The sequence below is a fragment of the Aedes albopictus genome, chromosome 3 (assembly GCF_035046485.1).
Source record: "Aedes albopictus strain Foshan chromosome 3, AalbF5, whole genome shotgun sequence".
NCBI lineage: Eukaryota > Metazoa > Arthropoda > Insecta > Diptera > Culicidae > Aedes > Aedes albopictus.
In genome coordinates this window covers 164,862,242-164,878,566 of record NC_085138.1, presented here as the reverse complement: position 1 = coordinate 164,878,566, position 16,325 = coordinate 164,862,242, and the positions used below count along the sequence as shown (strand labels likewise).

At 35.1% G+C, this 16,325-nt stretch overlaps 1 protein-coding gene and 1 long non-coding RNA gene across 3 annotated transcripts in view; one reads left to right on the top strand and one right to left on the bottom strand.

The window, feature by feature from the left end:
- Positions 1–16,325, bottom strand: part of LOC109422641 (signal peptide peptidase-like 3) — a 271,923-nt gene that overhangs the window by 219,317 nt on the left and 36,281 nt on the right. The gene's annotated exons all lie outside the window — the stretch shown is intronic.
- LOC134291514 (uncharacterized) overlaps positions 1–16,325 on the top strand; it is a 34,270-nt gene that overhangs the window by 15,225 nt on the left and 2,720 nt on the right. The window contains exon 2 of one of the 2 annotated variants that reach the window (XR_009999129.1): positions 370–16,155. This is a non-coding gene — a long non-coding RNA (uncharacterized LOC134291514). Of the gene's footprint in view, positions 1–356; positions 16,156–16,325 lie in introns of both variants that reach the window. The other variant, XR_009999128.1, reaches the window with a different exon arrangement.

Below are 16,325 nucleotides of genomic sequence, written 5' to 3'. Positions count from 1 at the left end.
TGGAACAGTCATAAAATTTGGTACCATTATACTCAGGGTGTGAACCATTTCGCTTATTCGTTTAACTTTTAGTTAAAATTTGACACTTCGGTGGTTATTTTTCATCGGATGGTTAAATAATAACTACGAGAGCAGCCCATTTGAAATGTGGCAGAAGAATAGTTATTTGGAACAAAATATAGTACGCAGCCAATTCATTGCGAACAAAAAATAACTATCGAACTGTCAAAGCTAACCCTGGTCGGGAGTAAGGTTATTTTAACCGGACGCAAAATAACTATCGAAGTGTCAAATTTTAACTAAAAGTTAAACGAACAAGCGAAATGGTTCACACCCTCAGTTTGTTACTTAAACAGTTAACATTTGCAGACCTGGAGTCCAAAATCATCGACATCGATGGAGAAAAAACGGCCACACAGGAGATCAACGAAGTGCTGCAAAAATGTACCAAGAACGGTTCGTTCTTATTACTAAAAGCTGTACAGCAAAAACGGATTGTTCGATTGTTATAAATTTTTCAGCAAAGTTAGATAACTAAATGATGATTCCTTAGAAAATATACACTGTAAAAAATTTCTTTTTCTACTTTGAAAAAATATGATATTTGTCACAAAAACTCAAATATCTCAAAACCCTATCTTTTTACCAACTTCAATTTTTTAGGGGAAATGGCCCATTATTTCAGCTATCTACCATAAAATTTTGGTGATGGTAAACTGATAAACAAAAAAGTTATGACATTTCAAACATTTCACAATTTTTACAATTAGTAACAAAACAAATTTTTTTTCTGTGTAAATTATTTCGAGAATTATATTTTGATGCTGATTTTATTGTAAAGGCTACCGCCTGAATTAAACAAGTTGTTTTCATGATACTTTAGTTTGATTATTCGTAATTACTATAGTATCTATTTGAAACTTAGACGCGATCCAGTGTTGTGATCAAAAATATTGAGATTGTCATACTTTTTATTGTACGTGACTGGTGAAAAAATCCCTTGATAGTGTTGAAAAGCTGTTGATTATAAGAAAAATGGAATTGAATTTATTTTTAAGACAAAAGCTGTATAATAAAAGTTTTTTTATACGCGTATACGTCTAGTTTATCCGCAAAAAAAATCCCTCTTACACACTTATTTCTGAATTGCCTGTTCGGTACTTTTTTGACGAGATTATAACAGCAGTACGATCTCGGTAGTTTCGGTAATCGATTTTACTGAGGCTCAGTAAAACAACTGTCAAAATCGTATGGAAAAGGTAAACAATGCATTTTTGCTGAACGAGTTCGGTGCTCAGCAGTTTTAATCTCGTCAAAAAATTACCGAACTCGGTAATCAAAATTAAGTGTGTAGAGAACAGACTTTATGATCGGAAGAATGCGAGTAACTTCAACAACAACAAATGCATAAGAGGTACATACCACAGACAAACAGACGAAACGCCTAGAACAATTTTAGTGAAAATTCATCGCCCAGTTCACACTATCACCACCTGGTGGAAATGTTTCACGAAACACTGCGTTGTGCAGTATCGTCATCAGAAGGCGCTAGTGTGAAACGTCAAACGCAAAGAAAAACGATGGCGCTCTTCTTGTTATGAAAGCCACAACCAAGATTCAAAATGATCGTTGAAGGCGTGGTCAATGAAAATTTCGCCAGTGTTACGTTTGTTTGTCTGTATACATACCTGACAATGCTCACGAAAAAAACAAAAAAATACTACCGCTATGAATATTAAAAATTGTATAGTATTTTTTTTCTTCAGCCACCAACACCAAACAAGTAAGTTAAAATTAATAAGTGATTTTGTTTATTATAATCTAACGAACAAGATGAACAATCGCTTTCTCAAAGGTCTTCAACTCAACGCTCTCTTGTAGACCGTTTGATGAAAAAAAATGTTCAAAAGAGTTACGAAATCTCACCGAAAGCACCATAGATAAACTGAAAGAGACTGGTTATGCCCAAATGTCCACATTGTGTACAAAATTACGCATTTGCACGTCCTGCCGTCTAGAATTTGACAAACGAGCCATCTGTATATCATCGGTAAAGCAGGGCGCAGGAAGTTCGAAAACGACAACAACTGAGAAATTGCCATCAGCGACATCTGTTTAAACAATTTAATTACGCCCCTTTTCAAAAATGCCCTGTAATATTCTTCAACATCTATACCCATTTCAATATTTTTAACGTTGCAAAACACGCTTTCAACATTCATCTTGAAGAAGAGGGAAAACACTTGTCCTCAAATGTAACAGCAAATTAATGAATAATCGACTAATGCGCGGAGGGCGTGATAAAATCGGAACATTACGGTACATAGTATATTATATTATATGTATATATAATATATAATAAAATCAACTTGTTTTACTCACGCAAGGCCATTAACAATAAAATCAGCATCAAACTTCAATTTCCGGCCGAAATAATTTACACTAAAAAAAATTATTACTAAATGTGAAAATTGTGAAATGTTTGAATTGTCATAACTTTTTTGTTTATTTTCATGGTAGATTGCTAATACAATGGACCGTTTTCTCTAAAAAAATACGTTGATAAAAAGATAGGGTTTTGAGATATTTGAGTTTTTGTGACAAAAATGATATTTTTTAATGTTAAAAAAGATTTTTTTCACAGTGTATATTTTCTTAGGAATCGCCATTTAGTTATCTAACTTTGCTGAACAATAAAATCAGCATCAAATCGCGATTCCCGGCCGAAATAATTTACACAGAAAATTTTTTTTTACTAAATGTAAAAATTGTGAAATTTTTGAAATGTTATAACTTTTTTGTTTTTTAGTTTACCATCACCAAATTTTTATGGTAGATTGCTAATACAATGGACCGTTTTCCCTAAAAAATTCAAGTTGGTAAAAAGATAGGGGTTTGAGATATTTGAGTTTTTGTGACAAAAATGATGTTTTTCAATGATAAAATAGATTTTTTTTCACAGTGTATATTTTCTTAGAAATCACCATTTAGCTATCTAACTTTGCTGAAAAATTCATAACAATCGAACAATCCGTTTTTGCTGTGCATATTTTTGAATATTTTTGAACCATTTTCACATACACCCTTTTGAAAAGTTAGTCGTGGCTCTAAATAAAAATTTGATATCGAAAAATGGCGATTTAGATGGAACTGAAAAACTGTGCAAAGTTTCAGTTCAATAGAAAATCATGAATTAAAAATTTTCCTTAATTTTGATGCTGTTGCTTGGAATCGCTCAGCATGCCTCTCAGATAAGTGTTCTTAAAACGCACTTTCACAGTTATTAGATAAAAATCTTTTTGCTGACTAAGTAATTGCGCTTTCGTTTTCGTATATCGTGTGGAAGACACAAAGATATTCCAAAACCTCCGAAACAAAAAAAATCCTGAAAAGTTTTAGACGGAACACCTTTAACTCGGTCTTACTGAATAGCTCCGCGTCTACCGGCTGCGTTATAAGGACCCATTAGACATTTCCGGTATTACTCTAACCACATTCGAGCTTCTACCCTTTACATCCCATTCGAGTAAAATGTAGGTCTCTAATTCAATTATTAAAGCCTCCTATTGTCTGTCGTCTTCGTAATCCCAACAACCATATGCGCAAGCAACCATTTCTGGGCAATTATTGCAGCCATTTGGAAAATCACAGTTCCACGCTCCTTCGCAGCAGCAGCAACAACAACAGCTCTCAACCCGCAGTAATTGCACTTCTTCAGGAAACACCAAGTGACCTACAGAACTGCATTTCAACGTCAGTCGTTACAATAAGCGCGTTTCACTTAATTTGATCCATTCAAAACGTGAACGAACGCGCGCACTCGCACTTACAGACACACACACACATATACCTAACCGAGTTTCCCATGGAGGAACTACTGTCTTAAAGGTGCAATTGTGATGATTAAACAAAATAAATAAAACTGATGAATGGATGTTTCTGTTTCTGCCACTGCCACAAGTCTGAATGGTTGTTACAACCAGGCACGGGGCCCGGTAAAACCAAACAGAAATGAATGCGAACTACTACTGACTGGTGCAGCAATATGCGCGGTATGGCGGGAAAAGGTGTTTGCGACAATAGATCGTTACTGTCAGTTATCATCAATTTGAATTGTTCTTTCGAAACTGTTTGGTTAAATATTTGTTTTAACCCTTTGAAGCCGAAATTTTTCCAAGCGTTATTATAGAGATTTTTTACGTATTTCTGTGGTTTTGGTGCTCAACAGTATAGAAAGGGTAGAATATGATGCAGAATATATTTTTGGATATTGTAGGTCATCTGAACTGTTCTTGAGTTTAGATCCTAAAGTCTACGGGTGTAACGGTAACTTCATTCATTATACATATAAGGCTACGATTTGTAGTCTATCATGTCGAGTAAGTCTTCTGAAAGTTCAATGGACATCATCAGATCGGCTGGGGTCACTCAAACTATTGTGATGTTTGAAATCTAGTATATGCAGAAATTGAAGTTTCTGTTTTGGCTATATAGAGTATGTTGTATAACACTAGTTTACAGCATTTTTGAACTCGGTAAGCTGATGATCGTTTTTGGTGTAGAATCATGCCCCGAGTTCGAAAACGCGAAGGAAAAAAATTACAGTAGAGCGGAAATTTTTTCGACTTTCCATACAAGGTCGATGATTTGAAATCGATTTTTGTTCTATTTATAAGCAAAGTCGCTTACTTCACATATCTCATCCTCCGTAACCATGGTTCCGATTGAGCTGAATTTTTTACTGTAACTAGCCTACATATGATATGTCAAATAAACGATGAGAAAGAATTTTTAAATTGTTTTTATCTTATTGAAAAAAATACATTTCTTCATATATTTTTGGAAATTTTGCTAAAATTTAAGGAGATTGTCCCCAAAATTCGTCAATATCTTGATCAATCTAACGCAAAAACTGCATTCAGATGATCGAATGGTATTATATTCAGCTTTTACTTTATGGAAAAAGATTTAAATTTGATTGAACAAAACGCAAGATATTTGATTTTTTTTAAATTCCATATTTTAAAAAGTTGTTAAACTCGATGTTGAGCTAAAACTCAAAAACTGTTCTACTTTAAATTTTTTGAAGCACGGTTTCGAAATCAGCGCTAAATTATGCTTCAAAAATTTTGGTCGTTGACAGAAGTTCACGACTTTCGTTTTATTTTGTAAACTAGTGTAATCTATTAAACTTACTGGAGCTCAAAGAATACAATCAGAAACTATGACATCGGGATATTCAGAATCGTACTCACTGTCCAGCAATATGGACAATATGCAACATGGAGTCTACAGCCGTAATAATATCTTTTTGGATATTCTGAGTTACACAACATTACTAATTGTAATGATTGTATCTACTTCAATTACACAGCGCAACATTTTTTTGTCTCAAGAGCAAACTTATGTGTCTCCGAAGGATTTTGGACCGCTGAATCCGAATCCGGGCTCAGATTTTCTCTAACACGTCACAATTTTGAGCTATACCTCAATTTATAGGGACAAATATGCGATTTTGGCCTTTTTTGACTGCAAGCCATTAAGCTTGGAAATGTTTTTTTTAAGCAATCAAAAGGTTAATTGGTCAATTAACATCTAAACTAACGACTCATGCAAAATATTTCGTTTTAACTAACCAAATTTGATAGATTTGAGCATTTAAAGTTGGTATGAAAACTTGCATGCAACTTTTGGAGGATGACTTGTATGGGAAATATCGTACCTAACATAAATCGCTTAAAACTGTCAAATTCAATTTGGTAAAACGAAATATTTTGCATGAGTCGTTAGTTTAGATGTTAATTGACCAATTAACCTTTTGATTGCTTAAAAAAAATATTTCCAAGCTTAATGGCTTGCAGTCAAAAAAGCCCAAAATCGCATATTTTGCCCTATAAATTGAGGTATAGCTCAACATTGTGACGTGTTAGAGCAAATCTGATTCAGCGGCCCAAAATCCTTCGGAGACACATAAGTTTGCTCTTGAGACAGACAAAAAGCTATTTTTTGTTACGCTGTGTTATTTAGGCTTAACAACAAATGAGCATGATCATGAGCATAGGTGACCGCACACTTCGTAGTTGCTACTCCGTGATTGACTAGAGCTAGCGGAATTGCACAGAGAACCAATTGATGGGGCTTGGGATTAGCACACCTTCTTCAATGTACGCGTTCCGAGTGTAGTAACGGAACTGCATCGTTTGGTGGTTGAATTAAGAATGAATTATTTATCCCAAGATGTCAGTACATGTTCTTTTCAATGATTGCTTAGATGCTACACAGAGAACTCAAACTTTAATAGGTCAATAACGGCGCCGGCCACGTCCTTACGGTCAACCGGGGAAGGGAAGGGATGCTAGTTGGACAACCGTTGCTACTAGAGGTTGTATATACTACTGTGCCCTCCACAGTTGTCACGGGAAGGAGTTTTTGTTAGTTGGGTTGGGAGGTATTGGTAGTTACATAAATCAGGATTCACTTTGGTAAGCGTTGCAGTCTATGTAACCGTGAGCATACACAAAACATATATTCACAGAATTGTGCCACCTCACAGTTTGGAGGAATGGTGAGACCTTGAAAATTCTTAATAGGAATTTAGAGAAAGCCTTATGAAACCAAAGATATCTTGCGTCACCTCGCAATTAGACCTGGTGAACCAATGTACAATGTTACTTGCTTTTAATACTATGGACACAAAATATTGAGACAAAATTTTGTGTCGACACTAATTATGACGAAACGTACTTATTAAGGAAAACAACACTGAAACATATTGGAAAACAAAATACTGAGGCCAGCACCTTTCAGTGGCGGTTGGCGGACTGTACAGTAATATAGGAAAATTTTATTGAAAACATGTGAATAGCGAGAATTTGCGCCGACACTTGAAGTGGCGATCTTTGAAATGCTTGTAGTGTATATATACGAAAGATGAGTATGAGTAATATACACAAACAGATACATGATAGACAAAGTGGAAGAGATAATTTCCAAGATGCAACCTTCGACATTGACAACAAAAACCAAGTCGACACTCATGGTGACGAACTATACAAATTTGATTAAAAAATTTTCAAAGCTACATACACACATAATGAATCAATAAAATAATGAAAATACAGAAAGAAAACACCGAAGAAGCAACAAGGAACAAACTCACCAGATAATCCCTCTGGCACGCATGTTCACTCTATTAAATCACTCGCTTGGGCTCCCGATTGATGGGTTACATGCTATAGCACACACAACATAACAGAACTGAACTAGAATCGCAATCATGGCCCAGAATCAGCATCTCCCCACGCACACTTACTAAGCTATCATCGCGCGCTTTCCCAAAACGAACCGCCGTTTGCGAGGGAACTAAAGAAGAAAAAAAACCACATACACGACGACTCGCGCACCGACGAACCCGAGCTATCACTTTTCACTGAAATGACGCAATACTAGTAGGAGCCCGACTAGAAGCACCTTACACTAACAAGACTATAACACAACTATGACAACTGTTGTTCGAAATAACATAAATTAATATATTTTTGTTAATTCGTAACATAAATTCGTAACACATTAAATGTTATGTTTGTAATATTTTTTGTATATTTTTGTGTAATATAATAGTGTTCATCAAAATTTATTAAATTAACACAAATTTAACACATTAACACAAAATATCACGAAATGTTGATGGTTTTTGTTATTTTGGTCACTCAAGCCAAAAGATTTATAACGAAATTTATAACAAATTTGTTCTGAAAAAAAAACAGAATTGTTATAATTTAGTTATTGTTAGCCAAGTTTAATCTAACAAAGTTTATCATAATCTTTTTATAATTATATCTCTAATTGTTTGTTTTAAGCCCAGTTTTGTGTTAAAAGAAATCGCTAAAGAAAGTTCTCGACTGGTTCTTGGTAGAAAACTTTCCACAGTGGCTATTTAAATTGGCATTTCTTCGCAACTGCGTACTGAGAAAAATGGTTTCTTGAGCGATTCAGACAAAGAATATCCCATGCATCAAGATAGGCCAAAACTTTTTTCTGAACTGCAAACAGCCCTTTAACTAGAACGTGTTTTGATAGATTTTTTGTTATTATTACTAATAACGGTACATGTTTTATAACAACCGTTGTTACAAAAATCATTGTAACAAAATAACATAACCTTACGTTAGCAAAAACTGTAAAAGTTAATAGTAACATAACCTGTAATGAATTTGTTTTTCCCATCTAATATTACGAATAGAGGGTCTTGTTTCCCGGACTGAAAAAAATCCTGGGATTCGGGATTTTTATTTTTCAAATCCCGGGATTTCCCGGGATCTCGGGATAAATCCAAATTTTCCAAAAACCAAAAAAAAAAACATGCATAAAATGTGTTTCCAAACATATTTTTTGATTTTTTGATTTATTTGAACTTGAGAAAAGGATGATATTTCGCGAAAAAAAAAAACAAATAGCCCCATTTAAACCATGTAAGACATGACAAAGATCTGGATCAAGGTAAGTAAAAGGAAGGTAATCCAATATGCTAAATCATACAATCCGCCATATTGGAATTTGGAATGACAGCTGGCAAGTTTGTTTTGATTTGGAAGTTTATCAATGATAGCAAGCCATGACCGAAAAGGTCACTTCATGATGATTTCAACCAACGAGCTTGTGTCCTAATTTATTGCATCCAAATAGCATTAGCATTAGCATTAGCATTAGCATTAAGCGAGTCGCACAAATTCGTAGGTGGTACAGTCCTAGACCGCTGTTATGAGGGTTGCCTCCTTCCCGTCCGAACCAAAGCACAAAGATTTGGGACTAATCTCTGACTCTTAGACAAGACTGACGCAATCCTCCAATGGTCGAGCACTGTCCTGGCCACGTCCTTGCGACTGCTGAGGGATGGGGAAGGATGGTTAGTTTTGGACACCTATGAAAAATGTAGACAACTCTACGATCTCTCAGGCCTAGGTGTCACGGGACTTTGGGTGTTGTTAGTGGAAGGGTAAACTCCAAAGAATACGCTTGGTCAACGTTCAGGCACACCATGGTAAGTCTTCTTCGAATCAGTTGTCTGACCGATTCATCATGGCTTCCTCGTCGTCTTGATGGCATTTGGTTGAATTACTAGATTCTTCGGTTGATAATCTGAAATATAAAATAATATTAACAACGTACGTCAAATAAGCTACAGTTACATATTTTTACAATATTATTTATATCATGCGATAAATTTACCTCAAACCTGCTGAAATAAAATGTTGATTAGCAGTACATTTAAACAAAATTAACTACAAAACACAAAAAAAAGCATCAAACTTTGATCTTGGAGTATTTATAAATACGGTAAATATCAAGATCAAAATTTGATTTGGTAGATCTTACACCGCAACGCACCATTCTAAGGTGATCTACCCACGTTACGGGTTTCCTAATTTATTGCATCCAAATAATGCAATAACCCCAATGGTATGCTCTAGACTAGAGAAATATTACCCGTCCCGTGCGAAACTTCTCTGAAACCCTGCAGAGTAATCTTGGCAACAGTTTGTTACACATAAAGCCTCCGGGTAAAATTCCCAACTGCTGCCGAAGGTACACCATCACGCCTTTCCTCAAGTTTCTGATCTGTTGGTTTTTCTTTAAGCTTTCGGCAGTAAAGATTCGGCATGCGTATATGGCTAAAGTTGAGCGTATGGCGTGAATTTATCACAATAATTAACTTGCAATTCTACAACAAGCTCGACAACAAGCACCTGTCTTGCCACTGCGGAAATTTGTTTCACTTGTTTGGAAGTAAATAACAACCCGTAGCAACCCTAGCAACCTCACAGAAACCGATAGAGTAGCGCGTAAACAAACTCGCCAGCAATCAACTCCTACACCCCCGCCATAAACCTCTCTCCGCGTCTACTTACTGCTTATATGCTAGTACCTTCCATTAAATTTACCTTGATCTGGATGGAATTCGTACTCAATTTATCGTTGATTTTTTTAAACTTATTTCAAACTATATTTTCATTCCTAGAGGAACTAATTAACAAAGACTCCACGGAATTTAAGGGGAAATTATTTCATAGATCCAAGTGGCCTCTCCATATGATAAGAGCGGTAATATGACCCATTTTCTATTAGCTTTCAACTGCTTTTTACAGAACTTAGCTAAAATATCTAGAAAAAAAGTTATTAAGTAAATTAATCCTTGGTGTCATCGACCAAAAGTTTGGGGTCACCCCTCAATATGATGTATCGGCCAAAAGTTTGGGGTCACTTTCGTAAAACATGGAAAAGTGATTTGGTGATATCTTCGTCATCTGTAGTTCAATTTTAATTCTTTTTGGCTCATTTCAAAGATAATTAACTAAATTTACGTTTGATATCTTCAACTTAACGTATTTAACGATTTTTGTATATAAAAATGTTATGTAAAGTTAGCACATTTTACCACGCTTCAAAAAATGAGGCAACTTTACGTTAAGTTTTAGTGTGTAAATTTCAACAAATATGTGTGGTTCAATGTCTATGCAGTAAGTATCATTCATTTTGTTTCAAATAAGCCAAGAAGAATTAAAATTGAATGAAAGATGACAAAGATATCAACAAATCACTTTTCCATGTTTTACGATAGTGACCCCAAACTTTTGGCCGATACATCATTTTGAGGGGTGACCCCAAACTTTTGGTCGATGACATCAAGGATTAATTTACTTAATAACTTTTTTTCTAGATATTTTAGCTAAGTTCTGTAAAAAGCAGTTGAAAGCTAATGAGGAATTCCACAGAGTCATGTCAGTCGATCCTGAGCGACCATTTCAAAAATATCTGAAACTTTACCCAGTTTTTCAACTTCATCTAAATCACCATTTTTTTATATTAAACCTTCATATTCACTCACGACTAACTTTTCAAAAGGGTGTATGCGAAAATAGTTCAAAAATATTCTAAAAGCTGTACAGCAAAAACGGATTGTTCGATTGTTATGATTTTTTCAGCAAAGTTAGATAACTAAATGAAGATTCCTTAGAAAATATACACTGTAAAAAATTTCTTATTTTACTTTAAAAAAATATGATCTTTGTCACTAAAACTCAAATATCTCAAAACCCTATCTTTTTACCAACGTCAATTTTTTAGGGAAAATAGCCCATTATATCAGCTATCTACCATAAAATTTTGGTGATGGTAAACTGATAAACAAAAAAGTTATGACATTTCAAACATTTCACAATTTTTACATTTACTAACAAAAAAAATTTTTTTTTCTGTGTAAATTATTTCGTGAATTATATTTTGATGCTGATTTTATTGTAAAGGCTACCGCCTGAATTAAACAAGTTGTTTTCATGATATTTTTGTTGGTTTATTCATAATTACTATAGTATCTATTTGAAAGTTAGACGCGATCCAGTGTTGTGATAAAAAATATTGAGAGTGTCATACTTTTTATTGTACGTGACTGATGAAAAAATCCCTTGATAAGCCTAGTTTGGTGTTTGAAAGGAATCGCTCAAGAAATTTCTTGACCGATTCCTGGCAGAAACTTTCCACTGTGACTGCCATTTGAACTGTCATTTCTTCGCAACTGCGTACTGTGATCGAAGAAAAACGATTTCTTGGGCGATTCAGGCAAGGAATTTCCCATGCATCAAGATAGGCCGAAAAATTCCTTCTGAACTGCAAACAGCGCTATAGTTGTGAAAAGCTGTTGATTATAAGAAAAATGGAATTAAACTTATTTTTAAGACAAAAGCTGTATAATAAAAGTTTTATATACGCGTATACGTCTAGTTTATCTGCAAAAAAAAATACCTCTTAGAGAACAGACTTTATGATCGGAAGAATGCTAGTAACTTCAACAACAACAAATGCATGAGAGGTACATACCACAGACAAACAGACGAAACGCTTAGAACAATGTTCGTGAAAATCCATCGCCCAGTTCACACTACCACCACCTGGTGGAAATGTTTCACGAAACATTGCGTTGTGCAATATCGTCATCAGAAGACGCTAGTGTGAAACGTCAAACGCAAAGAAAAGCGATGGGCGCTCTTCTGGTTATGAAAGCCACAAGCAAGATTCAAAATGATCGTTAAAGGCGTGGTCAATGAAAATTTCGTCAGTGTTACGTTTGTTTGTCTGTATACATACCATGACAATGCACACGAAAAAGCAAAAAAATACTACCGCTATGGATATTAAAAATTTTATAGTAATTTTTTCTTCAGCCAAGCAAACAACACCAAACTAGTCAGTTAAAACTAATAAGTGATTTTGTTTATTATAATCTAACGAACAACATGAACAGTCGCTTTCTCAAAGGTCTTCAACTCAACGCTCTCTTGTAGACCGTTTGATGAAAAAAAAAATGTTCAAAAGAGTTACGAAATCTCACCGAAAGCACCATAGATAAACTGAAAGAGACTGGTTATGCCCAAATTGAATACAAATTTACGCATTTGCACGTCCTGCCGTCTGGACTTTGACAAACGAGCCATCTGTATATCATCGGTAAAGCAGGGCGCAGGAAGTTCGTAAACGACAACAACTGAAAAATTGCCAGAAGTGCTAAGTGCAGAGAGTCATGCCACCGTACCATCAGTGATATCTGTTTAAACAATTTAATCACGCCTCTTTTCATAAATGCTTTGAAATATTCTTCAACATCTATACCCATTTTAATGATTTTAACGTTGCAAAACACGCTTTCAACATTCATCTTGAAGAAGAGGGAAAACACGTGTCCTCAAATGTAACAGCAAATTATAATGAATAAACGACTAATGCGCGGAGGGCGTGATAAAATCGGAACATTACTGTACATATAGTATACATAATACATAATAAAAACAGCTTGTTTTACTCACGCAATGCCATTAACAATAAAATCAGTATCAAACTGCGATTTCCGGTCGAAATAATTTACACTAAAAAAAAACATTACTAAATGTAAAAATTGTGAAATGTTTGAATTGTCATAACTTTTTTGTGTATTAGTTTATCATCACCAAATTTTTATGGTAGATTGCTAATACAATGTACCGTTTTCCCTAAAAAAAATTACGTTGGTAAAAAGATAAGCTTTTGAGATATTTGAGTTTTTGTGATAAAAATTATATTTTTTAATGTTAAAAAAGATTTTTTTTTCACAGTGTATATTTTCTTAGGAATCACTATTTAGTTATATAACTTTGCTGAACAATAAAATCAGCATCAAACTGCGATTTTTGACCGAAATAATTTACACAGAAAAAAATATTTACCAAATGTGAAAATTGTGAAATGTTTGAAATGTTATAACTTTTTTGTTTATTAGTTTACCATCACCAAATTTTTATGGCAGATTGCTAATACAATGGACCGCCTTCTCTTAAAAAATTACGTTGGTAAAAAGATAGGGTTTTGAGATATTTGAGTTTTTGTAACAAAAATGATATTTTTTAATGTTAAAAAAGATTTTTTTTCACAGTGTATATTTTCTTAGGAATCACCATTTAGTTATCTAACTTTTCTGAAAAATTCATAGCAATCGAACAAACCATTTTGGCTGTGCAGATTTTTGAATATTTTTGAACCATTTTCACATACACCCTTTTGAAAAGTTAGTCGTGATTCAAAATAAAAATTTGATATCGAAAAATGGCAATTTAGATGGAACTGAAAAACTGTGCAAAGTTTCAGTTCAATAGAAAATCATGATTTTAAAAATTTCCTTAATTTTGATGCTGTTGCTTGGAATCGCTCTAATAGAAAATGGGTCATATTACCGCTCTTATCTTAAAATTTGGTCGACCCAACTTCCAGCGACACTGCCGTAAGTTTATATTCATTTTTTAGAAAATTTGGCAACTTTGGGTTAAGTTTACATACAAATTTTTTTGAAAAAGTTTCTTTTAAATCATGTTCAAAGTTTCTTTGACTTATTATCTTTTGAATGAAACCTAGGGTTTTGAAATCGGACGCAAATTGGCGGAGATATGGGCCTAAAAAAATGACATGTTTTTGAGGGGGTGACCCCAAACTTTTGAACGGGAGTGTATATAGATATAAAAATTACAATAAATCGGAGAAAATTGGGTTAATTTGAAACTCCATGCATTTTGTATGGGATTAAAAATTAGAGAAAAACTTTAAACCTCATTTACTCGAAAGTGGGTTTTTGTCATTTACACCCCTTTGCTTCAGGTGTGGGTAGATCACCTTAGAATGGTGCGTTGCGGCGTAAGATCTACCACCACATCAAATTTCGATCTTGTTAATGTTTTCATGCCTAAAGTTGCCGATCAGTGGTGAGCAGACATTCCAGGATCGAGTTTTGATGTGCTTTTTTTTAATGTTTTGTTGCTAATCCACATTTTATTTCAGGAGTAATCAGGTAAATTCTATGTTTATAAATTCTTATTAATCATGATTATGATTGATTTTCAAACAAATGTATAACAAAACATACACAACACGCACTGACATACATTACATATACATATCTCATCATATATTGGGAAAGAAAGGGACCATCAGGGCACCCGATTGAAACGATTTGGACAGGAGCTTGGAACTGCCTCCTCCTTGTTGTTAACATTTCGTGGATTGAGGGCGGGCTCTTCGACCCCATCTATTGGGAGTATTCTGTCAATCGAGGGCTTGATTTTGCAGTTGCTCGTGAGAACTTTCTTCTGGAAGGAGATTCTTTCCCCCCTGACGCGGGTTTCGCGCAAGTGTCTCTGCTTGCGGGTCCGCACAACCCTTTTTGGCTCTTCATACAGGAGAATGACTGATCACTAAGAACAGCACAATCTTGATCAAATCGCTTTTCAGATTATTCCTATAGGATTATTCCTATAGGCAGCTACAATATCATCATCATACTATTATGCAAAGTATTGCTTTTTAATGTGATTCCTGATGGTTTTGGTATCCATAATATTATAAGGATTGTCGGGGCCCGTGGCGCAGTGGTCCACACGTTCGCTTCATAAGCGGATGGTCATGGGTTCGAACCCAGCCCCGGCACTTGCAATTTTTCGTCAGTTGCTCTTCCCGCAGAGAGCAGCTCACCCTAAAACGAAAGTACACAGCGAATGAGTAACTTACGAAAAGACAAAGGATTTTTCACTCATATTTGCGTGCGACTGGATCAGCACAAAAAATGTGCTGATCCGGGTTTACACAAATTTGCGTGAATTTTCACACAAGTTTGCATGAAATCTTTTGTCTTTTCGATCGCTGCGTGAAAGTTACTCCTTGCTCTGTGTACATCGATCTTTCCGTGCTGGCACCTGACCCTCTTTGGAGCATATGCTCTAACGGACCCGGAAAACTTGGATATCGGCGAACCGCAACTCATAATGGACGACCCCCAATTGGACTGGAAAAGGAACAGCAGCCACACATCAGCATCATCGTGTGCTCATCATTCTACTGTGGACAGGGTAGAAACATGAAAGCAGCACAAAGGCACCAGTTCGATATAGTTTAATTAGAATAGCATACATTTAGGCGCTGTACAATGTGTAAAGTGCAGCGTCCAATGGACTACCTGCATCGGTATCCGACAGATTCCACCGCGAGAGGCGCTTCATGCATAATTGAACTCTATCGGAAACTAATGGAAACTGTTGAATGTTCCGTCAAACTCCAATAGATGGCGACTCTATAGTGTAATCAATTTTACAGTGGTTGTCCCGAATCAGGGTTAAACTGCAGTTTATGAAATTTCGCTTTTGATTGAACTTTGAATAGAAATTTCAAAACACCTTTTAGTACGCTGTTTTTATTTTTAAAATTTGTTCTAATAAAATGAATTACATGCAATTATTTTTATTAAAAATGAGCATTAAAAAAATATTTATTTTTCTTTTTGATCTCAACTAGTGCGGTATTAGGTGCAGTACGGTAAAGTTGCTACCACAACATTTTGACAGATCATTTGTTTTGGCCAATCAGCATCAGCACCGCGGAGTCGCGTTCGCATGCAGTGCAGTAGCCGAACAACACAAACGATCGAAAACGAGGCTGATAAAATTTAAAATTTAAGCATTTTGCTTGTTTTGTGATAAAAAATCATCGCGGATGTGTTAAAAAAAGTTATTCTACCGTTGGAAACGATGGGCTAGACGATGGATACCTCGCCCACCAAGGAAAAGCCTGAAATTTTCGCTGGAGCAGGTAAGTCTTGTGGTTGGAACAGTCATAAAATTTGGTACCATTATACTCAGGGTGTGAACCATTTCGCTTATTCGTTTAACTTTTAGTTAAAATTTGACACTTCGGTGGTTATTTTTCATCGGATGGTTAAATAATAACTACGAGAGCAGCCCATTTGAAATGTGGCAGAA